The sequence below is a fragment of the Sminthopsis crassicaudata genome, chromosome X, assembly GCF_048593235.1.
Source record: "Sminthopsis crassicaudata isolate SCR6 chromosome X, ASM4859323v1, whole genome shotgun sequence".
NCBI classification, from domain to species: Eukaryota; Metazoa; Chordata; class Mammalia; order Dasyuromorphia; family Dasyuridae; genus Sminthopsis; species Sminthopsis crassicaudata.
In genome coordinates, this window is record NC_133623.1 from 18,511,093 (window position 1) to 18,537,562 (window position 26,470).

Genomic DNA, 26,470 nt, shown 5'->3' on the forward strand with positions numbered 1-26,470 from the left:
ACAGAGTTTTTCTGTCAATCTTCGAAATTATCTTCTGCCGGCAATTTGTTGTATTCCCAATATTTATGTGTTCTTCTGGTCCAGAGCTAATTCAGAGGCTGGATTTGTTAATTAGTCTGAGGGTTGTAGGAGGTCAGAAAGAAACATGTGTCCTCTCTGCCATTTTGGCTCCACCCTCAGAAGTCCCAGGAGGCATAGATTATTAAGGAACTTGCAGAATCAAAGGGGGTAACTGTGAAATATCAATTATTTACTTTTAATCACATCCTTTTAATAAATTACATTGTAGTTTTGCTCTCATAAATCACAGCAAGTTAAGTAGTGCATTGTGACACTGTGTAGGCTGACAGTATTGAGTCCAGTAATTTCCCCATTAGCCAACTTCCCTGTTTTTACAAAGCTGACCTCCTGCAAAGCTGAGTTCCCACAGAGTTCAGTTTATAGGCTGAGTTCCTCATTCTTATTAAAAGCCTTGTTATAGATGATGAATCATAATTACTCCACTATTAATTATAGTCACATAGGGCTAGTAATGCCCACACCTTGAACATTACTAATTTGTAAAAATTCTCTATCACTGTAATAGTTCTCTAGTCTTGTCAGAGATACTTATACAAGACAGATTTCCATGATGATAATGGAAACTCTTGTAATAAACCAGCCAGTCAGAAAACATAAATGCCCCTGTTCATCAGTATTACGTTCCTCAACATGTGGTTAGTGTTCCTCATTCATCATGTTCCCTTTTCTAAAGTTCTTAATTTATACTTACAAAAATGTTCTCCAAACTCACACTGAGGTCTTTGTGCCAACTGAGGTAGTTGTGGACCCATTTCATTGGCAGCTTACTAGCCATTGCTAATAAACTGATCATTCTTGGAACTCTTTGCCTCAATTTCTCTTATTCATGGCTGTCAATTGCAACAGCATGCAGTTAACTAAAACCAGTTAATATATAAGTAAGTGCCTAGTCAAGGTCAAAAAGAATAAGTGAGATAGAAGTAATACTTCCAGTCGAGAGGCTTAGGGAAGGTTTCCCTGAAGGAGTTGCACCTAATATGGACCTTGAGGGAAGTGTCAAATTTATGTAGCAGAGAAAAGATAACAATTCCAGGTATAGGGGTATTGCCTGTGTAAATGCCCAGAGACTGGAAAAACGCAGAGAGATCAAGGAATGGTAAATAGACCAGAATGACTGAATCATAGTATTCATCACGGGATAACATGCGAAATGAAGCTGGAAAGCTAGGGAAGAGCCAGGAAAAACAAATTATAGGAGAGAAATTTAGAATACATAAGAGAGTAAACTATTTCAAATATCATCATGCATTATAGAAAGCTCCATGATATTCTCCTTACAAAACAAATCTTTTCAATTCATTAAGTTAAATCCCCTCGGGATTTTTAGTAGTACTTTATTGCCTAGTTTTATTTTTGCTATATGTTTGATAGTTCAGAGGATGTGTGTGTGTGTGTGTGTGTGTGTGTGTGTGTGTGTGTGTGTGTGTATGTGTGATAAGCTCCTTGAGGGCAAGAATTGTCTCATTTTTATGTTTGCATTACTCTTACCTACTATAGTACCTGCAAGTGAGTGCCTATTTACTGTTTGTTGAATTGATTTGAACTGAAAATCAGACCACTAGATTACAATAAGAAGAAGTATTCTCTAATTGAGTTTTTCATCGTTTGGAACTGGCTTTTCCTATTAATTGAACTAGTGAAATTTGACACATATTTGAAAGACTATAAGAGTTCTGACCATTTTTAGAAGATATGTGTATGTAAATATATATATATATATATATATATATATATATATATATATATATATATATATATATATATATATATATATATACACACACACATTTTACAGAGTGTTTCCAAAGTCTTAGTGCAGTTTTTGCCTTAAAATTGGATTAAGAATTCTGGGACATCTTGTGTATGTATATGTGTGTGTGTATACACATATATACATACATGTGTTTGTGTTTTAGTCTAAAGTTGTGCTACAAAAGCTAGCAACTTATCATATCTGTACGTAGCAAATTTCCTAGGGCATGTAGGCTATATGTGTCTTTATACTATATCCATGGCAAGACTCTCTGCTATTATCATGATGGCTGAGTGTCCCAGCTCTTGGTCCTAGTTTCTTCTGTTCTTCATTCTCAATATTTTTTAAGAAGACGAAATAAGGATAATTTGAAGAAGAGTTTGGTTTTGTAGGCTTTTCCTGTATATGGCTAACATATTAATTTTGCATTCACTCTTAATCCCAGAAGGGGAAAACACTTATTTTCAGGAATATTTTCTATTGTGGTCAAGAATAGTGATGTCAAGGAAACTGCAGAAAGAGCACTGGCTCAAGAAGCAGAGGACCCAGGTTTAAATTCCACCCTGTCAAGTGTTACCTGTATGATATTGGATACGTTCCTTAGCTCCTCTCAGCTTCTCTTCCTTCATCTGTAAAATGAAGCCAATGGACTACATGGCCCCTGAGGACATCTCTTGCCTTAGATCTGTGATTCTGTATATATAATCTTGGCCATGTGATTTTTCAGCTATAGTGAGGCTAATCAAACAAGAGGTCTCTAATAAACTTGGGGAAATCAACTGAAGATTTGTTTGAGTAACAGAAGAGAAGCAGAGAACTTTGTAGAAGATTTGGCAAGAACAGTGTTTACCTGTTTGTTTACCTTGTTTGTAAGTGTTGACATTTGTTTACCTTGAGAAAATTCAGATGGAAATTTTTACTTCTAGTTGTGGTCTACAGTAGTAGTTCTTAAAATTTTTATTCTCTGGACACCTTTATGCATTTAAAAATTATTGAAGAACCTTCAAAGAACTTTTGATCATGTGGGTATATGTATTCATTTTTATTATGTCAGAAATTAAGGCTTCTGAGTATTATTATGAACATAATTTTGAACTTACCAACCTCTTAAAAGGTCTGTTCCCCCTGGGATTCCCCAGACCACTCTTTGAGAAGAGCTAGTCAAGAGCATTTGTACCTTTGAACTGATTTATTGAGATATTACTTTACAGACATAAAAAGGAAAGTTTGTAAATTGTCAATAAGCAAATGAGGGTTAACTAGTTTAGTAATTAGCCAAATTATATGTAATTTGTATAACAAATTATGTTCCATAATTTGCAATGTGGTTAAATGAAAACCCTAATGTGGTGACTTCCCCATAGATGTGTTTGCATTGCTTTGAATATGTCTAAGAAAGGAGAAAAATCATAGCATTCACTGTTGCATAATGTAAACTTTTTTGAAGATTAAGCCCACTAATGTGTTTCAGCAAAGACATCGCACTGCCATAATTTGGATACTGTCCTAATGCAAACTGCCATTAGAAACTTTATTGGTATAAAGTCATTATTGCTAGTTGGTACTATATGAAGCACTATTAAGAATGAATGACCACATAGGCTATGAAGCCATCTAATAAATGTATAATTTCCGATTACATTTTTCCCAACTGACAAAAATGGGTATTTTCTTGATGACTCACAACAGGTTTAATAGATGCAGGGAAAAGAATGTTAATGTGCAATAAAGTGTAAAGCAAAAACACTAACTGCAAATAAATAGCAGAACTCCTCTTTGGTTGCAATAGTTTCAGGCTTTGAAGAGGTATAACACGGGAAATGTACACCTTTATACGGCTTTAAAGTGTGAGCTTCTAGGGCCAGGGGGAGTTTGGCCTTCATTTCTGAAGACTGTTTATCTAGCATTGTGCTCAGGAATACTTAAGTTTACATTAAAGGTCAGTAAAAAAAAAAAAGATGATTATTTTTCATTGACGTTCATGACTAGATATGACAGTTATGTTCTGACTAGAAGAGTAACACGGAAAAGTTTCAAAGATAGCATCAAATCACCTCAAAGCCAAAAGAGGTAAATGGATGTGGACACATGGAATTCTGGTGGTAGGGTCAGCAGAGTATTTTGTAAGGTAGTCTTGGGTCAAGACAGTCACTCTGGGAATCAATGCCTCCAGGATTCTGTATCTCCAGGCAGGAAGACTTGGAGTCTAGGCACAGCTAAGAAGTGCCCACTATTCAGATGAGTTTGTAACAGTCTGAGTATGTACTATTTGGGCAAACTTGTGGCAGTCTTCTGACATCATTTTAATCTGATCAACTACAATCAGTCAGACATACTGTTCTTTGACTCCAACATAGCAGTGTCATTTTGGTTCAAGAACAGAGGATAACAATCAACCAACTCATCTTCAGAATGCATTTTTGCTCACATCTATTTGAACTAATGCTTTTAATGTCCTTTCCCTTCACAAAGATTGGCTAATATGATGATATAAATTGATCAGTGCATCTATGATATGCATAACAGGATGTGGGAAAGATGGAGATCCTAGTCTAGAGTGGCCCGTTCACACTGGCATGTAATGAACTCAGTCTTCTAGGATCACACTGCTAGGAGAGATCTAAGGTGGGGATTAATGCTAATCTTTCTGATTCCATTTCAGGATCCTACCCATTCTATCCAAATTACATGCAGACTAAGGGAAGAAGATGGGGAAAAGAGAACATGACTACAGGAATGTAAACAAAAAGCAGCCCCAAATTACAAAGCTGTGTGGTTTGTAATTGTTATGATCAATCTTGGTTGGGAGGTGGTGACCTGTGGATAGAGACTGTTGCATACACTGCCAAAGGCAGACACTGTCCTTTGGTTTTATTTGGCTATTTTTCTTTGTTGCAAGGAAAGATTTATAATGGGAATATGGAGGAGAAACTTTTTCTTAGAGATTTCCTTTAATCTCTTTTTAAGGACTAATTGAGCAGTCAATCAGAGTCATTTGTTAATATGGACTCAAATAACTGATTCTACATCTCTGTGATGGAGGTTTTTGCCTCTATTACAACTTTGATTTCCTATACAGAAAAAAAAGATTTTTAAAATTCTTTTGCATTTGCTGATATAAAGCAAATTGCCATTTTAATATTATACAGTACCACTTATCAAGGAAGACGTGTTCAAAAATGAAAGTGATGATGACTTAAATCTGATCCTCACATATTCAAAGTTGCCAGACATAAGCATAGCAAATACCTCTTAAGGAAGCCCTGGAAGAAGAGACTTATCTTATCACACTTATCTGCCCCACCCTTTGCTGCCTCCCCGCAGATTCAGTTCACTTCCTCCCCTGGCCAGCTGTCTTGGACTACTTTTTTTTTTTTTTTTTTTTTTTTCTGTGACCAAATTTCCAATTATCCAGAATGACCTCAAATAGGTGCCACCATCCATGATGTGTAATTTTTTTCTATAGTACAGTAACACAGATTTTTAAATATAGTTTGATTGTTGTCTTAATTTTTATAACACAATCATTTCCCCTTCTTTCTCCCTTCTATTCCATTGAATCTTTCCTTGTAACAACTATGCACAACCACAAAACATTTAAGCAAGCTTGCTTAGAGACAAACTATTTCTGATATTCTATACATTCTTCCATATCTGTTGCCTACAGCTCTGAGAGGAAAGGTTTGGTTAGGGCCATTATTAGAATAGGGATTTTCTCTTTCACGTCAAAAAATTGGCTATTTTTTTTTAGCATTATTATATCCTGTAATCATTCTGTATATTGTTCTTTTGTATTACTACATGTAAATTCTCCCATGCCATTTTTTCTGAATTCCTCTGTTCTTTATAGTTCAATAATATTCTACTGCATTCTGATCTCACATTTTATTCAATCAGTCATGCCCTAATACATGGACAGTTATTTCATTTCCAGTTTTTTTTGTCATCATCAAGAGTGATACTTTGAATTTTCAACAAAAGACGTTTTCTTCTTAATTGTAGAGACTGATTGACTCAAGTCACTGAAAATTTGGGCAAGCAGTAAGGATTTTTTTTTTTCTGAACAGAGCATTCCATGAAGACTGTCCACTAAATTATCATCATATTAACTGGAAAGTAGACTGTTTTTTGTTTTGTTTTGTTTTGATTTTTTGGTTTGTTTTGTTTTGCTTTAGGGCTTTGTATCCAGAGAGATTAGCATTGCCTGGAATCTGTTGTCTAGCCTGTGAGGGATGCTTATTAAGTGTTTTTTGAGTGAATGAATAAGTTAATGAAAGATGGTATTTATAGATCACATTTATGTAGTGCTTTCAGATTTGCAAAAGCCTTTGTATTCATTATTTCACTTGGTCTTCACAAAAATCCTGTAAACTAAGTAATAATCTTATGCCCATTTTGCAGATGAAGAAACAGAATTTTTAGAGGTTAAATTAGATAGTCAATAAATAGTTATTAAGCACTTACACTGTGCTAAGTAGTGGAGCTGCAAAGAAAGGCAAAAGATAGTTCATGTTCTCATAGAGCTGACAATCTAATAGGGTAGATCCCAAGGAAAGAATCCCAAGGAAAGAAATACATAAAAAGACTATATATATATATATATATATATATATATATATATATATATATATATTTCCAAAAAAGAAATGTCAGCCTGTTGAAGGAGGGGAAACTTTTTAAATTTTTTGGTGATCTCCCTTCTCTGGGAGAAGTAGAGATAATGAATTTGCAAGACTAACATAGACTGAGTAACTGACTTTAGAGCTATAATTTAAATTTCATACAAACCCAGATATTCCAGATCTGAAATCTCTTGATAGAAAATGATGTTATAGTTAAAAAAAATTATGAAGACAGCTTTATTTTTAAAAATTAATTAAATGTGAGTTGTATGATGTTAAACAGTTGCCTTAAAGGGACGTTTTGATGAGTCAAGGAGAAAATGGAGTGTCTAGACAAAATTTCTGTTAAAATATGTATTGTATCAAAGACTGAATCAGAACTGAAAATACTTTCCAAAAATGTATTTGGATTTTATTCTTTTTTATGAAAGTGCCACCATTTGAAAAGGGCTTTGTGATGCCTTATCAGGATGAAAAATAATATTGAATCTACTGCTCCTCTTCTAAAGTTTATCACCTGGGTCATTTGAATTTAATGCTAAGCTTTGGCACTGTGGGGAGCATACAGATGTGGTGTTCATACTGCTCTTACTCCCTCCTCCTTCTCCTAATAGGATGTATCTGCATCCCAATGAAGCCAGACTCCTGAAGGCTTATGTTCATTCTCACTCCTCCCTCTCAATTACCCAAGGTGCATCTTTGAAGACAAGTCCAAAGAAAAGTGCAAATAACATCACAATAGTGAAAAAGTTTACCTTTTTGGAAAATGGAAATGTTTGAGGAAAGTCGAATAAAATCAGACAGGCTTACAAAGAGTTTATGGGTTTATTATAAGCTTTGCAAGCTCTCTTGAAGACTATTCTTTTTTTTTTTTTTTTAACAAATGTGGATTAAAAAGAAAGTAGTTAAAACTGTGGATTGCTTCAGCTCTCAATTAAGCAGGTATAAATACTGCTCAAAGTTTCATTCTTAAGTTAGAAATTGAGTGCTGATGAATGGTAACCCATTCTGTTGGTTTGTAATTAGAAATTACTTACCATTAATCAGCAAACAAGTTCTATACCAAAAAAAAAAGTTCTTGATAACAGTAGCAGTGAAGACAGTAATGGCTGCCACTTTGGTATGACTTCCATTTTAAGACTGAGATACTTCCTTTAAAAAAAGATGTCTGGGCTGGATAATATTCTGTGATGACAAGATGGCTCTGCATGTGAGAGAGGAAGTTGGGTAGAGTGGAAAGCTTTATTCACAAGACACTTGTCTTGGGAGCACTGCTATTCCAATGGCTCTTCAACTCTGGGCTAGCTTCATTGATTTCTGTGGAGAGGTGGAAGTGAGGGTGGTACCTGTTCTTTGACTTGCCTAACACTTGCTGCTTTCTGTCTCTCTCTTAGGTTTGTTGCTGCTTGAGCTAGACTTTTGGAGGAAGAAATATCTGTGCTTTCTCCAACCAGTGATATTGGGAATCCAGGCATTCTGTTAAGTGAGAAGTCATCCATTAAGGGTCTGAAGAAGAAGAAATGAGTACCAACTAGGCCTGATCCCCTTTACCTCCTGTTGCAGTCAGGTGAGTTTGTTTGCATTTAGCATGGTATGACTATAGACAAGGAATGTCCCTACCTGATAAGGGACACTGAAGCTACTCTTTGTAAATTTGATAGCAATAGAGGTCTACTGTCTTCCAGGGCCATTCTTTCAGAATATGGTGGATAGCTTTCTAAGACTTGTCAAATTAGTTAACTATATGGATTTCTGATTATACATACACACAGAACAGGCCAAAATAATCTAGACAACATGGACAAAGATTTTGAAGTTTTGAAAAGAAACTGACAACATTAGAAACACAATTGGTATTTTCATCATTTGTATAGATGTAAGGCGAGCATTAGAGAAAGATAAGTTCAAAAAAATAAGTTCAGAATCTAGTTGAAAAGAGAAACCTGAGAATGACATTTGGATTTCTGATCATGTCTTAAAATGTAGGAATCAGAAGCTCCTGGCCAGGGTCAGATTGCACCTAACAAAGATGGCTATGAATCTATTTGCCAGACATCCTGGAAATCAAATCAAAAGCACATGATCAAAACCTAGCAGTAAGGTACCAGAAAGAAAATTACTTGTGTTGGCAAAAGTACCATAGAAGAGGGGAAGAAGAATAATAGTAGAGATGCCCAGAAATTCATAGGATATGAAATCCAAAAAAGGAGTCAGCAATACAAAATATTTACTTAAATGGCTACGCATAAATGCAGTATAAGTACTGGTAATTATGCTCCAGAAACCCTAATGCAATGAGGATAATATGCAGGCACCTATAGCATGTATATTAAGATGTACTCACAAGAGAAAATCAAGGAGCCAAAGGAGAGGAGAAACTTGATGATATACATTTCAGTAAGGATCTGTGGCAATTGAAATTCCAGGGATATTGTCAGTGGGGTACAAGATTATGTGACTAGAGAGAGAAAACAGATGAAAATCTTGGGAAATACAATAAAATTGGCCATGGAGGCCTGATACAGCAGTGATTGAGGACTTTCCCCAAAGTAGCAGCTAATCATTCATTCCTTGGCTTGCCTTACTGATAATTGCATCCTTCAAAAATTCGAGGGAACAATGAAAGAGACTTCTCTGCTGGATCTGAAGAGTAACAAAAAGGAGTTGGTTTCTGAGGTAGAAATGGCAGCAACTTTGAATTTGTGCTAGAGAAGGAGAGAAAAGTCAGCCACAGTCTAAAGTATACCTGAAATTTGAGGATCACACATTTAAAAAATCTCCCAGAAGATAAGATAACATCTCTATAGCTAAAATTTTCTTGGGGAAGTCAGTGAAGGAGGAGTGAGACATATTCAAGAATGAAATTCTGAAGATGCAGAGGGGATAATTGTAATCAGAAGACAAAAGGGGGATTTGTCCAAAGAAATGACTGTACAACTGATGTAATGTGATTTTGATTTCTTCCATGAATTATTCCTTCTAATTTGAAAGCTTCTTAGGAGAACCAAGGAGGAGATATATGCAGCCATTCAACCCTACTTTCCCTGGAGAAACTTTCTATGTAATGCATTTGGGAGGTGCAGCAAACAGTATTATTTCAGGGAAAGTTGGAGTCCTTTCTTATTTGCAAAGTTTGTGCACTTAGTTTTATGTTGCTTTAGGCATAAAGAGATAAATTTGCAATCTTCTTTGGACCAGAAGAACCTCATAAAAATGATCTTGCTTTGCTTCATTACAACACCTGCTTGCAATAAGAAGGGATCTTATCTATTTCTGTAATAAAGCGCCATGCTAGAGCTGTGCTCTTAATTATCCTGCTAAATAATGGGACACATTTAAAGCCTTTCCACTTCATCTGCCTGTGCTCATTAGTGTCATTTATGAATTATTTGTTGGAAAGTCATTGCCTTTCCCCAAATTTTAGGATCAAGCACATATTCTAATACACCAAAGTAAAACAGTTATAAAATTAATACAGTTGTCTGATTGGAAATTGACCTGAAGTTTGCATAGCAAACATGGGGTTATTTTATTGAAAGATAACCAAATAAGTAATCTATGTGTCTGTGTTTTAACATGGTGTGTGCTGTTGCAAATGCAGTAACAAGACAGAACAACTCATATAACTTGAGAGAGAACAATTACCTAGTGGTTTCTAGCTGCTGGTTCTCATTTGGCCTGGAAACAAATTAGATGTTTGCCAGTAATGAGGGATTCAGATCATCATAGTCCTCAGGTAGCTGACCTGGAATGAATGTATTAATATGAATGTGTAGGAAAAGTCTGCATACTCAGCCACTGTTTTGCAGAAAGGAAAATCCATGTCTTTATGGATATTAAACTTGAAGTAACCTTTGAGGAATCCATTGGGCATCATCTTGGCCTAAGAAACCACTCCTTCATCACTGTCTCCTTTAAATATGAAACATTTTCAGTTCTGTGGGGAAGCTATTTCTTTTTCAGTTCTCAAGGAAGGATCTGTCCTGAGAGATGGTCATTTGAATATTTAAAATAAATCATGGATAAGGGAAGCAAGGATTATCTCACCCTGTCTAGTTTAGTTGTGAAGTTGACAGCACTGTTTTTGTTCCTCTGACTGCAGGGCAGGAAAATTCCAAGATGTTAGCACAGAAACCAGCTAAAGATTTGCCTCAACTGGTCTAGCAGTTCAGTAAGATGCCTTATAAATTGAAAACTACTCAGCTGGTGGAGAAATCTTTCACTGGAAGTCAGTCTAAGGCTTCACTTTCCTCTTTTCCTCTCCTGGGTCCCTTGATGAAGGCAGATGTCAGTAACATCCCTGAAAATTCAAGTCCCTAACCTTCCCTATCTTGGGCTCCTCCAGCATGGCTGAAATGATGAACATGGTTCATGGGAAGACTGCATGTCACAAAAAGACCACAATAAGACCCCCGAGAGATAGCCTTATCAGGTCTAGATTGTACTTGGGAAGCCCTGGATTTTTTTTTTTCATTTAAAATATTATTTTGTTCTTCATTTCTCCTCTTTTGTCCCTCAGAGAAAAAGCAGAAGCAATCCCCTTGAAGCAAATAGTTAAGAGAAATCAGTTCCTAAATTAACTGTATTCATTTAGATAGAAATACATATATATATATGTATATACACACACACACATCTATCTATCTCCCGAGTTGATGACCTCTGTGTCAGGCAGTGGGCAGTATGCTTCATTATCATGATTGGTTCTTTGTAGATGAGATATTGCATTGAATTGTTAGTCTTTAGAGCGTTGTTATCTTGTTATCATAGGAGCTGTTCTACTGACTGCTGCACTAAGATCTTTTTGAATCGCACTTCTTCCCTGTTCCCCTTCAGTGCTATCTACTTGGCTGTCAATGGGGCTTGGGGCCTCCAGTGGGGCAAATCCTTTCCCCAGTTGACTCAATAGTGTGATGTAATAAAAGGAGTTCTAGACTTGAAATGAAAAAGAACTAGGTTCTAAAGTTATCTCTAACACTCTTATCTGTGTGGCTCTGGACAATTCTCTTAACCTCCATTAATTTAAGTTTCCTCATCTGTGAAATGGGAATAAAGGCATCTCTAGCGTTTGGCTCACAAGGCCTTTGTAAGACTCCAGTGAGATCTAGAATGTACTTTGAGAACTCTAAGGTGCTACACAAATATCATAACAGACACTGAGGTCCTTTCTTGAATTCAATTGCCAAACATTTCAACTCTGCTGCAGAGAGCACAACTACATTATGCTGCCCACATTGTTTGATTGCCAAATGTATTCTTGCCAAAAATTATTTTATGGAGTACTCACACAGGGCAAGTGCTCACAAGGTGATTAGAAAAAGCAATACAAGGACATTCTCAAGGTCTCTCTTAAGAACTTTAAAATCGATTTATGATATGGGAGATCCTGACGCAGGACCGCCAGCATGGTGTGCCCTCATCAGAGAAAGTATTGTGCTCTATGAGCAAAGCAGAATTGAAGTAGGCCAAAGGAAGAGCAAAATATGCAAAATTAGAGAAGCTATCCCAATTGTTCCTAGGGGCTCTTTGTGTCCAATCTGTGGCAAAACGCCACAGAAGAACATATTGCCATTTAACTTTAACATACTGATAGCATTTTGGTCCTCTTCAAAAACAAACGACAACAACATTAATATCCCAATTAAGGACAATTGGTTAGACGTTCCTGAGTGGTTGTACTAGAGGTTGCCCAACTCATTCCCTTCAAGGATCATTTATGTCTTCAATGATTTTGGAGTAGTAGCCCAGGATAAATAAGTGTCATTGTAGAAAGTTATGGGTGAACTTAGGTGCCACTGTGAAGAGACTCTTTGGCAGATTCAGGAAAACCAGTGTTGCAATCTTGCTTTGTACACTTTCTGGTTGTGTGACCCTAGGCTAATCTCTTAAATTCTCCAAACCCCAGTTTCTTCATTTACAGAAAGAAGGAGTTGGATTTCATGGCTTTTAAGGTTCTTTTCAACTCTTAATCTATGATTCTAAGTGGAGAGAGAACAAAATATATTCTTTTTTCTCTTATGACATAAAAAGGGTTTGGATTAGTCCATCTGCGAGAGAACCTACAAAATAATGATAATGGGGCACCTAGATGGTGCAGTGGATAGAGCACCAGCCCTGAATTCAGGAGGACCTGAGTTCAAATGTGGTCTCAGACATTTAATACTTCCTGGCTATATGACCCTGGGCAAGTCACTTAACCCCAATTACCTCAGCAAAATAATAATAATAATAATAATAATAATCTGTGCTCAGAATGGAACAGAATGAAGAGAGAGGGAATTGGATCACCTTTAGGAGATCATTCTGTGCTTTGGAGCTATAGTGTATAATTGAAAGAGCAGACTGGAGTCAGAGGAACTGTTTTCAAATCCTCCCTTGGATACTTATTACCTATGTCAAGCTAAGTCATTCACTTCCCCTCCAGGGGACTCCGTTTCCTAATCTATAAAATGAGGGGGTTATGCAAAATGGCTTTTGAGGTGCCTTCTAACTCTAGAGCCAAGATTCTATGGTTCTATGATCTCTAGTCTCCAAAGAGCCATAGCTGGCCCAGAGGTCACTAGGAAGATACATAGGAGAAACAAATAGATTCCAAGATATCCAAAACATCCAAATATGTGGAATCAGAAAAGAAGATAGGTCTATCATTTAGTGAGAGTAAAGCATAGATCATAGATAACTTGGATCCTTTAGGATGACAAAGTGTTCATGGGCTGGCATCTTCAGGAATAGAAGGAATACCCACATTTTTAAAAAGCTCCAAATCTCACCTGGATTCATATTAAAAGAAGGAAGCAAAAAAAATTAAGTTTTTTTTACATGAAAGATGGCCTATGCTTTCATAGCTACGGAAATAGGGAAGACTCAAATCAAAAAGAGTTCAAAAAAATTACAGCACTTCTAATAATTGAAGGATAGTTTCTCTGAACTGTCAGTAAGTAAGCATTTATTAAGCACCTATTATGTGCCAGACACTATGCTGAGGATATAAAAAGAGACAAAAGACAGTCCTGTCCTCAGCAAGCTTAGATAAGAAAGATAAAAAGCAAACAACGAGCTATAGACAAAATAAATAGAAAAGACTTAATGGAAGGAACCCAGACACTAATATATTGTTGCTGGAGTTGTAAACTCATCCAGCCATTCTGGAGAGCAATGTGGAACTCTGCCCAAAGGGCTATCAAACTGTGCATACCCCTTGACCCAGCAGTGTTTGTACTGGGCCTATATCCCAAAGAGATCTTAAACGAAGGAAAAGGACCCACATGTGCAAAAGTGTTTGTGGCAGCCCTCTTTGTAGTGGCCAGAAACTGGAAAATGAGTCTCCCCATCATCTGGGGAATGGCTGAATAAATTATGGTGTAGGAATGCTATGGAATATTATTGTTCTGTAAGAAACGATCAACAGGAGTATTTCAGAGAGACCTGGGGAGACTTACATGAAGTGATGTTAAGTGAAGTAAGTAGAACCAAGAAAATATTGTATATAGCAACAACAAGATTATACAATGATCAATTCCAATGGACGTGGCTCTTTTCAGCAATGAGGTGATTCAGACCAATTCCAATCGTTTTGTGATTGAGAAAGCCATCTGCATCCAGTGAGAGGATGGCGGGGACTGAATGTGGAGCACAACCCAGTATTTTCACCTTTTTATTATTGTTTGCTTGGTTTTTTTCTTTGTCATTTTCCTTTTTTATCTGATTTTCTTTGTGCAGCATGATAAATGTGGAAATATGTTTAGAAGAATTGCACATATTTAACTTATATTGGATTATTGGTTGTCTAGGGGGAAGGGAGGGAAAATTTTGAAACACAAGGTTTTGCAAAGGTGAATGTTGAAAACTATTTTTGCATGTATGTTGAAAATTTAAAAAAAAAACTATTATTAAAAAAAATAGAGGGAATCCAGGCACTTAGGTGGTACAATGGATAGAGTTTTCAGCTTAGAATCAGAAAGAATCAGATCTCGTTTCAGATACTTACTATCTGTGTGGTCTTGGAAAATCACTTTACCCTGTTTGCCTCAGTTTCCTCACCTGTAAAATGAAAAGTCACTCCAATATTCTTTCCCAGAAAACCCCAAAGAGTTATGAATAACACATGACTAAACAATAACAGTAAAGTAGAAAGGTTGTACTAGAATTTAGAAGGGAAGAATATGGGATTTAAGTTGGGACTTAAAAGATGCTATGTTAGCCAGTGGGCAGAATTGAGGATGGAAAACATTCCAAGCATGGGGAACAGATAGAGAAAATGCTTGAAGCCAAAAGATAGAGTGTCTTGTTTTGGGATGTCTGATGGGGTAAAGTAAAATGGCCTACTATTGACATGAATTAGCTTGATAGACTGGCCAAACCTCCCTATGGTCCATCTTTCATATCCTCTAAAGGTTTTTCCTGTGATCTTTCAGTAATTGTTGCTGTTTGCCAGCTTGATTGAGTCAATTTCCTTTAAGAGAGTTGTTTTTAAATATTTGTTTTAAAATGCTTTGTTGATTTTTTACATCATTGTTCTTTTCTATTAACGCTACCTTTAAAATACTCCCTTTTCATACAAAAAAGCTCTGCAAAGTATCACAACTGCATGTTTCCCACCCGTAGTTTCCCACCTCCCTATGATGAGGAAATGAAATATTGATCATCATCTGCACTCTAGAGCCCAGAATGAATTTGTATTTAAAATAATCCAGTAGAGTTTAAAAATAGAGAGCCAATCACCGTCCTGTCATTTGCAATTCCAAAGACAACAAATTTGTAGATAGCCAGAGAAAGGAGAGGGTTTTAGAAGATAAGATGAATGTGTTTTGTACCCCAAATGAATGAAAGATGAAAAATAAATAAAATGAACATATTTTCCACAGAAATGATAAATTCTCTTTGAAAACAATCCCAGATGTCTTAAAATCGGAACTGTGTGAATAGAAACACATTTTTCTGACATCTTTTTTTAAACTGGTGTTTAGAATTTTAAGGAATGTTGTGATTGCACTTTAGAAGGGAGAATGAGAAAAGGGAAGAGGAACAGGCCAAAGTGGGAGAGTATGAATGGATGAATATATGTGTGTGCTATGGGATCAGTGAGAGGAAAGGAGAAAACTGGACACCACTGTTAGCTAGCTGTCGTTCTGAGCCAGCTGCTGAGCTAGGTTCCTTGATAAATAAATTACAAATAACAAAGGGAAGGGGGGAAATGAGACAAGATTTCACAAGCAACCTATTGTTTGAAGTCTTTTGCTGTGGCTCCAACCATTGCCACAGCAGTGGGAAAGCTAAGTGAATGAACCATGGCCAGCATTGGCTGCAGGCAGAAAATTCCAACTGGAAGAAAATCACACCTGTTGCCTGCAAGTAGATAATGAGATCTTCCCTACACACACACACACACACACACACACACACACACACACACCACCACCACCACCACCACCACCAGGTTTTAAGTTTGTATTGATTCCAACGTTCACCCTTAAAATGTCTAATATCAGCTATAACCCACTTGTAAAGACACACATTTCTTGGGGATCATTTCTTTTCTTTTCTTTTTTTCCTGAGGCTGGGGTTAAGTGACTTGCCCAGGGTCACACAGCTAGGCAGTGTTAAGTGTCTGAGATCAGATTTGAACTCAGGTCCTCCTGAATTCAAGGTTGGTGCTCTATCCACTGCGCCACCTAGCTGCCCCTTGGGGATCATTTCTACCTCCCATCTCCTATGTTACATTTATGGCATAATCTAATTTCATGATTTTTGAATCAGGGTCATAGAAAATACAAAGAATTTTTTTGAGAAAGGAGAAATGTACTTGGCTAAATTAGCATACTGGCCACAGCAAAGGGAATGTGTTTCTCTCCTTTAATTTATGCTTCAAGAACATATATGTAAGAATGGGAAAAAAATTAGCATAGATAAATTTCAAGGGAAACAATGGTCATAAAATTTTGTAACCAAAAACCTTAAGAAGGATATAACATTGAGATGATTTTATTCTTTTGAAACAATTAAAATTGGATAATTTAAAATCTTTAAAAAAGAAAAATAATAAAATAATGTTAATCTTTTTTTTTTTCTCCCCTGAGAGAAACGGGAATAAGGACTTGCCTTTACCTTGCACACACCTAGGAAGTGTTAAGTGTCTGAGGCCAGATTTGAACTCAAGTCTTCCTGACTTCAGGGGTGGTGCTCTATCCATGGTGCCACCTAGCTGCCCCAATTATTCAATCTTGATGATCATTAGAAAAACATTCAGTGTACACTATGTAGAAGTGTTAAATGACAAAGTAATGAAAAATTATTTGGAAATCAGGAAGAGGCAACCTAGACTCTGTCTACACAGTCTCCATTTGAGCTACAAGTTGTCATTTTCCCTGGAAATGTTATCATAGTACTTCAATGCTTCACTGAGATGCTTCACTGAGGGAAGTATTCCCTTCTTTGCTTTAGTTGCTATTCACTGCTGGCTTCTTAGCCTGTTTAATTTCTTGTCCACATACTCCCATTAAATCATCCAAAACATACCTACTCAACATACTAGAATCTTTTTCCAACGACTTTACAAAATATTCTGTTAGTAGAAGCACAATGTGTGAGCCAGGCATGATAATATCTTTGTCCTGTTCCATGAGCAATGTGCTGGGATGGTATCCTGTAGACCACTTAATGGGCACAAATCATGGTTGGGATTATGCTACCATGTGTTTTTCCAATGCTTTTTGGGTCATTCAAAGTTATCATTCTTTAGAGTTTTCTGTGATTCACATAGCATCAGTAGGAAACTTTTGTGGAAAAGATGGGTTTTGGTGACATGAAGCTTTTCCACATAGACTTTACTTACATTGTTGTAGTTGGTGCATATTTGGTTCTTTTTGGTCTATTTTATTCACTTTGCATCATTTAAAACTTCCTCTGTTATTCTGAATTCACTTTTGTCATTCCTGTATTGATGTAATATTCCGTTATATTCACATACCACAATTCACAGTTCTTGTTTGGCACATATTTTGTCTCCAAGATTTTTGTAACTACAAATGCTGCTGTGCATATTTTCACACATATGGATTATTTTGTGCTGTAATCTTATTAGGTTATCATCTCAGTAGTGAAAACTGTAGGCCAAAGGATATAAAAAGTTTGCTAATGTTTTGTATAATATAAATGGGTTTTCTTTTTAAATTTAACATATTTTAATTAAAATAATTCTTTCTTTCATGTCTTCCCCTGAAAGTTTAACCCCCCAAAAAACCTTTGCCACAAAAGTATATGCTAAAACCAATTGACCATGTCAAAAAAATATCTGTCTCAAAATGCATCCTGGGTTTAGCTCTTCTCTGTGAGGAAGTACATAACATTTTTTCATCTCATTTTTTCATCTAGAATTCTAGTAATTGCCTTGATTAGAGCCAAATTATTGTGCAGAATTGTCAAAGAAATCCACAGATAAATCAACAGTAAATTAGTATTCCCGTTTTCTCAAATTTTTTCAACAATGAGTTGTCTCATCTTTGCTGTCTCCGTGGGTGTAAGATGATAACTCAGATTTGTTTTAATGTATATTTCTCTGAATATTAGTCATCTGGAACTTTTTGAGATGGATTTTGGTAGGTTGTATTTTTTTCTTTTGAAAATTGTATTCTCTTATCCTTTGACAACTTGTCTGTTATGGAATGATATATTTTTGTGCCAAGTAACCCCAAATGTATCTGAACTCTTTAATACAAAGACTGCTTTTATCCAAATAAATATTTTCTTCTAAGTGTAGATACATTGACTTTTTTATTTTAAAAGAGTTCAAATTTTGTATAATAAAAATGATCTGTTTTGTTTTTTATAATTTCTTTTACTTCATAATTAGTTACAAATATATCCTCTGGTCATTATTTTTAATAATATGAGCTTCCATTCATCTTTCTTTTTCATGTACTGCCATTTAACAGTTAGTTAATCCACTTGAAATTTATTGTGGTGTGTGGTATAATATTCTGAACTAAACCTATTTTTTTGGCTAGGCTAGTAGTCTCTTTCTAAATAATCCTATAAGCTGCCACTGGTGCTTTGATTCTTTGTGCACTTAATTTGCTAGTGTGCCCATCTGTCTGTCTGTTTGTCTATGTAAATATCGATCTGTCTAAATATCTATCTATGTATCTAAATCTTTCCATAATTCCAACCCCATATTGTCTGGTATCTACAAGCAATTCTCCTTATATGTCCTCTAGGCATCTGAAATTACATATGTTTAAAATGAAATTGATTTCATAGCATTCCCCCTAATCTTTATCTCCTCTGAAAGTGTCTATTTATGGTGAGGACAATTCCTTCTTTTTAGCTACCCAAGTTTACAGCCTTGGAGTAATCAATGATTCTTCCCTTTACTCTCCACTAGTGTTAGACAGTTAGGCAATAAACATTTATTAATTCCTGCTATGTGCCAGGCATTGTGCTAAGCACTGGGTTTGCAAAAAAAAAAAAAAAAAAAAAAAGCAGCAAAAGTCCTTGACTTCAAGGAATTCACAATCCAACTGGGGAGACAACAAAGAAAGAAATATGTGCAACAAGCTATAAATAGGTAATAAGTGAAGAAAGGCATGATAATTAAGAATAATTTGGAAAGGCTTCTCATGAAAGATGGGATTTTAGTTGGAAACTAAAGAAAGCCATGGAAGCCAGTAGGCAGAGATGAGGAGGAAGAGAATTCTAGGGATACTAGATAGCTGGAGAAAATGCTTACTACTGAGAGACAGAGTGTATTTTTTGTGGAATAGCCAAAAGATTAGTGTTATTGGATCAAAGTGGACATTGGAGAGTAAGGTATAAGAAAACTATAAAGATAGGAGGTGATGGTGGACTCTGGGCATTTTATACATTGGAGTTCATTGTGAGCCACTGGAGTTTATTGAATAGAGTTGACATGATTGTACCTAAGCTTTAGAAAACTCACTTTGGTGGTTAAATGGAGGATGGATTAGAGTGGGGAGAGACTTAAATGAGACATATCCACAGCAGGGCCACTGCAACAGTCCTGGCATGAGTTGATGAAAGCCTTTATCAGGACGGTCACAACATCAGAGGAGATAAGTGAGCATATTTTACAGATGTTTAGAAGCAAAATTGACAGGCCTTGATCACAGATTGGATATTGGGGTGGTGATCATGTAAGATAATGAATTCCTAGAATCTGTCATATCTGCTGCCTTTTATCCACTAATTCAGGTACTCCATGTCTCTTAATTAACTATTTCATTAGCCTCTGAAACATTTTCTGTTTCCAGTCTCTCTCTCTTCTCCAATTTCTCTTTTACATGGCTTTTAGATAAAAATTTTTGAAAAATGAATCTATGACATTCATCTGAGAAATTTTTAGTGCCTCCCCATTGCCTTAGGGTTAAAAAAATCCTCAGCTTAGCATTAAAAGCTCACCATAACATAGCTTTTTACTTGAATAAGTCATATTTCTTTTTACCTCTCTTCATGCCCTCTCCATTACTTTTAAATGGACCTTCTAACAATATGCATATAAAATATTCCATCTGCTTATCTCCATGTCTTTAACCGGTGGTCCTACATATTTAAAATGCATGCCCTCCATATCCCTGCCTTATAGATACCCTAGCTTTCAGTAAGCATATCTCAGGTCCCACCTCCTCCAGAAAACCTTGCCTTATCCCTCTACTTGTGAGTGCTTGTTTTTATGATGCGTCATACTGCTAATTTCAGAATACTTTATATTGTTATAGATCTAGTGTGTGAAAGGATCTTAGAAGCCATTTAGTTCAATCCACTCATTTAACAAATGAGAAACTAAGGTCCCATAAGAGCCAGTATCCAACATTTACAAATCTTTGTAATGTTGAATTCCCTCTCCCAGTGAAATATAAGGTCCTTCACATGAGGAATTACTTTGTTATTCATTCTCTTTGAATCCCTAAATACTTAACTCTACTTCCTTTCATACAACAAGCATTTAATAAATATCTTTAAAATGAATTGAATTGACTATAATTATTTAGCCCTTTTATTTCTTTAAAAAAAGTATTTAATGGTTCTATTTATAGAAGGCCTACATGTATTTTGCTTGTTTAATTCAGAGATGTTTAATGTACAATGTTGTTACCTTGAATGGAATTTCTTTTTCCTGTCTTTTTCTTGAATTCATTTAGCATTATAGAAAGAGACTGATGAATTTTGTCTTATTCTTTTGCATCTTGCTACTTATTGAAATTACTAATTGCCTTCATTGCTTTTTGCTTATTTTCTATATTCTATGAGTAAACTATTATATAATGTGTAAATATAGATTTTTTTCTGCATTTATTCTTACATTTTTACCCTTATTTCTGTAGCTAGTATTTCTACCATTATGTCAAATAATAATGAAGATAAAGGGTATCCTTGCTTTATCCCAGTCATTACATAGGGATTTACCCATAATTCTTAAATCCAGATAATTCTAGCTCTTGGGTTTAGATATCTACTTTTGATCAAATTAACAAAAACAGTAATTTTAATTAAATTTTTAATATAAATAGTGCTATGTTCTCTGTGAAAGGCTTTTTCTACATCTGTTGATGTAATCTGATTTTAATTACTTTTGTTATGCTTATGTCTATACTAGTCCTAAATATTAAATCATCTTTATATTCCTAGCATAAACCCATCCTAGTTACAGTGAATAATTTTGCTTTTAAAAAAATAATAGCTTTTTTTTTCAAAATACATGCAAAGATAGTTTTCAACATTTAACCTAGCAAAACCCTGTGTTACAAGTTTTTTTTTTAATCTCTCTATGCCTTCCCCCACTCCTCCCCTAGACAGCAAGGAATCCAATATATGTTAAACTTGTACAACTGTTCTATACATATTTCCACATTTATCATGCTGCATAAAAAGAATCAGTTCAAAAAGAAAAAAAATGAGAAAGAAAAAACAAGCAACCAAACAACAACAAAAAAGATGAAAATGCTATGTTGTGATCCACCCTCAGTTCTCACAATTCCCTCTCTAGATGCAGATGGCTCTCTCCGTCACAACTCTATTGGAATTGCCCTCAATCATCTCACTTTTGAAAGAAGCCAAGTCTATCAGAGTTGATCAGGTAATTGTTTTCCATGGTGAATTTTTCATATTTTATATCAATATACAATAGTGAACAAAGTTTATAATGTTCTTTCTACTTTTTCATTCCATGCTTTGGATATCAGGAATATATTTGTCTTAGAGAAGGATGTTGGTCAGAGGACTTCTTTATTCTTGTGAACAGTTTATATAGTGCAGCAAGTATTAGTTTCTTTAATAGTTTATAAAATACTCTTATAAATCCTTCTGAGCTATAAATACATCTTTCAACGTTATAATAATCTGACAAAAACTTATATAAGAACCTATGAAGAAGAATGCTATTTTGATCCAATTCTAACTCCGAAGAAGGAACTAGTTGCAGGATAGAATTTCTGGAAACATCACAGGGAAGATCCTGTACCATCTTGGAATATATGATAGGGAAAGAGTTATTAATATTGAAAGACATACATCTGTCTTTGGAGTGGAGAAATTTCAGTGGATTCAGAATGAGAATATGCGGGATCCTGTAGCCTCAAATTCTTCAAAGGACACTAGTCCAGGAGGAATGGGGTACTCTGGGGAATTAAATTTGCCAGAAACAAAGAAAAACCATTTTGTGTGGAGGAAGATGGGTCAGTTTTTGCAGCATGCTTATCAGATTTGGAAAAGCCTGCTACACAAGATGAAATCAAGTGAAGGGAAAAGAAAATTGATATAAAAGTTTGGTCTTTTCTATAAAAGCTGTGTCAAGAGTGCTCTAGATAAACTTGGTAGGGGAAGCTAAGGGCAAAAACAATGATGTTTGTTAGACAAAGGAAACTAAGTAGCATGGTAGATAGAGGATGGGACTTGGAGAAGACCTCAGATACTTACTAGTTCTGTGAGCCTGGGTAAGTCACTTAACATTTGACTGCTTCTCTTTCCTCACCTGTAAAATGGGAATAATAATAGCACCTACATCCCAGGGTTCTTGTGGGGATCAAAGGGAATATTTGCAAAAAGTTTTGCAAACTGGAACATAGTAGTCATAGGATTGACCACATTATCTGCCCAAGGAAGATGCTGGAAGCTTCTGTTGTTCATTATGCCTCTTTGTCCTCTGTAGGATATCACCAACCATTACTATCCAAGTCATCTCCTTCTGACAATGTGTCTTCTAATAATGTCTCTTTTATCAGCTTCTGTGGATGTAAGTCTCCATTCTTTGGAGCAAAAGAAATCACTTTTAGGGAATGTTCCCCTCAATTTCTAACTAAAAGTGTTCATTTCTATGGCTTGTTTCTTTTCTTGTCTAGGTCATAATCTTCTACTCTCAAACCTGATAATATAAATTGGAATTCCCTTCGCCGTTTTCATAAACTTTTCTCCCTGAAGGCCATCATTTTTTTTGAGGATGTTTGTACTTTCCCTGATAGTTTAAGGAGTAAAGTGACTTTTCATCAGCCATTTCCAGGAGGAAAGCCAATTCATACTCTCCTTGTAAACCTGTTATTTGACACTCAGAGAAACACAAAGAGCCCTCTATTTAGGTTCCTGCCAGATTTAACTCAGCTTTCATACTTGCTGAAAATGATTTCCTCAGTCCCCTCTCATTCTTGTCAGTAGCTCTTATCACTTTCTCATGGCAAACTGCCTGTGTACATCACTTGATTGCAGTACCAGATGCTCTAGTGGGAAACTTAATTTCTCCATTGCCCATTTGCCATGTTTTCAAGCATTGGGATGCTATCTTGCTTAGCAGCCTCTCATTGGCAATTAGCGGATTCCTGCCAAGCCTACAGGCAAAAAAAAATCCAACCAAGCAAGAAAAAATTGGCCTTAGCTGCAGGGTCTCAAGTAGAAATCTAATTACTAGCAGGACTTTATCTAATTAAATCTAATTACATGCTTCTCTTCTACTTTTGATACTACCTTGTGTTTCTCTGGCCACAACCCTCTCTTCAAACAATAAACGTTCAGTTTCTAAAAAAATGCTAATGATCAGTTCACTAAAAATGAAACCAAGACTGTGGTTTGGAGTCATTTTTAAGATGTAAGAAATACTTTCTTCAAATGCATCTTGTGCATAATTTCTAAAGTACTCTATGAATAAACTGAATGGAAATGAAATTGCAGGCACATACACACACAAACCCTATGTTTAGATATTGGCCTTTTTCCTAAAAGGAAAGCAATGTTAAAAACACACAAAAAAAAACATGAAACAGGAAGGTATTAAATTGAAAACCAAACCGGGGAAGATGATTAAAAAATACTTTGTATTACTTTTTTTTATCCAGAACTGATATCAACACTCAAGCTCACTTCAAAAAATAGCCCAAGCAAAAACCTATACACTCAAAAGCCCCACAAAGTATTTTTGCAGAAAATAGTTAATTAATAAAATCTGGTCATAGAGTGACTGAGACTGTTACTTCTCATTTTTGCCACTTGCCATTTTTTTACAGGTAGGAAGAAGATGTACATTATCTGTAACCGTTGCTATTAGAATTTCCTTTTGTCTTGGACCAGAGTTTTTGTGTCTTTTTTGGTGTTCTATTGATGTTGTAGTCTTTATGTACATTATTTTCTCTGCTCTGCATGAGCTAGGGCTCAGCATCACTTCATACATGTTCTTTTCAATCCTTAAATTCACTGTATCATTATGGAATTTTAAGGTATTGATGTTCAAAGGGACATAAGAAATAATTTAGTCCAACTTCTATGTGACCAAGAATCCCTTCTACAACTTATCCAGTCTTTGCTTGAAGGCCTCCAATGAGATCAAACCTGCTATGTGTTATGTTCTATGTGCTAAAGGAATCTGTCCCCATAGAGATAACAATTGTTTAAGAAGTTTTTCCTTATTCTTAAATGCTAAAATCTGTGATTTCTCATTGCGTATATGCCCTTTACTAATGCTAATGACACACCACCTGGGTCCACCCAATCTGCATGATTCATGCCCATATCTTCCACATGGAGCCCACTCAAAATGCTGGAAGACTTATCATTCTCCTTACACAGTCTGTATCTCCGTCACAGTCACCATGTCATCAGTCTTTTTTCTTTAATCATAGAGTTCTTTGATAACAGTCTTTACCCTTGATTCTCCTGAGTCAAATGTTTCAATAAAAGAGAAGAGAGAGCCTTGCTGGACTGAAATATTGCAGAATCAATTAAGTAGGCTTGGGACTGACCATGCAGAGCCTTGAGTGTTGGACATTAGGAACAATGACTCAAGTGCTACCCAGCATTATCAGAAGAATCCTGATGTTAAACAGATGGGCCTTTTTTTAAGGAAAAATTTAAAGTCATGAACAGTACAACATCTTTCTTCTGGCAATATAGTACACTCTCAGCATCCTGATAATTCCTGGCCCAAGTCATTGCCCATTGTCTTTCCAACTGTTATTCTCTGTGTACTCTCAACCAGCTCTGTGGTCGACCATCCAACTTCATAGCAAGTCCAAAGTTTTCTTTAGGCCACCAAGCCTAGCTTAATCTCTTTGCAACCTCATGCTGGTACTCCCAGTTCTGTCCTCTATGATCAAACAGAATTGTTATGACTTAATCTCTTCCCCTGTCAGAAAGACGCTGTTATCAAATAATTCTATTATCAGATAATTCAGACTATTTAGGAAGGAACTCTTTACCAGACCCCACAATCTTTCTCCCAACCTCTGAGTATCTTCAAACAACGTTTTGAGATATTTATTACCACGTCTTTAGACAGGTCTGGGATTGGTCTGCCAGGTGCATTCCTTCTGGCTCCTGACCCTTCCCTCTGAGTTCCCTCCTTTACTGCCCAGCTCTCCTTGAGAAACCTCAAGGATATATTTCCCCCATAAAAGATCTGCTTATGATGAACATCTTTACTAAGATCTCTTCAGGACTAAGCCTGCTATGAAGTTCTCTCTTTCTCTCCCTCATAGTGCCTTCCTTCTCTGTAATGGCCTATTTTCTTTTTTCTAGCTCACTTTGTTTAGTCTAAATATCTGCTCTCCCAATTCTATTGAATATTTACCATTCCTTGTGTCTAGTGTATCTTTTCATTTTGCCTGTAACCCCTTCCCCTTAATAAATCTACCTTTTGCCAAGAGAATGGCCATTGTAAATTTGTCACATGTTTATTTCAAACTAGGTATTACTGTCCTGACCATATCAAGAACAATGTGACAACTGCTCAAATACCTGAAGATAGTTATCACATCTTCCTAATTAGCATCTCCTCTTCCTTGTGTTAAATATTTGATGGTCATCTGGCCTAGTGTCTACCTACAACAGCAACATATTCAACAAGTAGTCATCTCTTCTTCACTTAAAGACTTTCCCATGATGGGAAAATCCACCATTGCTTTCTGAGGCAACCCATTCCACTTCTAGAAATTACTAATTGTTAGAATTTCCTAAGGTGAAGCCTAAGTTTACCTTTTGAGAAATTTCTGGTTCTCTTCCTATAATTCTGACTGCTTCTACTCAGCCTTCACTGCTATATCTTCATTCAGGTCACGATTGTTAGCTAGTTGTATGTATCAAGAGCTCTTTCCTGCGCTCTCTTCTCTTCTCCATCTCTGCTCTCTTTTTTGGTAATCTTATCAGTTCTAATATATTCAACTATTATTTCTATATAGATAACTGTGAGATCCTCAACCTCATAACTGCCTTGTAGCCATCTTTACTTGGTTGTTCCCATAGGCATTTCAGACTCATTATAGTTAAAACAGAACTCATTGTTTCTCAAAATGCCTCTCTGTTTCTGTCTCTCTGTCTCTGGCTGGCTGGCTGTCTCTCTTTCTACCTCTATCCCCCTCTTTCAGGTAAACATATATATCTGGACTAATCTCATTCTCTAAACTCTAGGTCAAGTGACTGCTCCCTGAGCACCTTCTATTCTTTCTAAACACTACCAGGCTCTGGCCTCACCAGCTCAGCTATTAAATCTTGGCTCAATCTTGTCATCATCATAGCTCATGAAAAT

General features: G+C 36.0%; 1 long non-coding RNA gene across 2 annotated transcripts in view; it reads left to right on the forward strand.

Moving 5' to 3' along the window:
- LOC141548669 (uncharacterized) overlaps nucleotides 1–26,470 on the forward strand; it is a 679,315-nt gene that overhangs the window by 38,356 nt on the left and 614,489 nt on the right. For both annotated transcript variants that reach the window (XR_012484023.1, XR_012484024.1), the window contains exons 3-5: nucleotides 4,497–4,609; nucleotides 7,851–8,023; nucleotides 21,455–21,544. This is a non-coding gene — a long non-coding RNA (uncharacterized LOC141548669). The remainder of the gene's footprint in view (nucleotides 1–4,496; nucleotides 4,610–7,850; nucleotides 8,024–21,454; nucleotides 21,545–26,470) is intronic.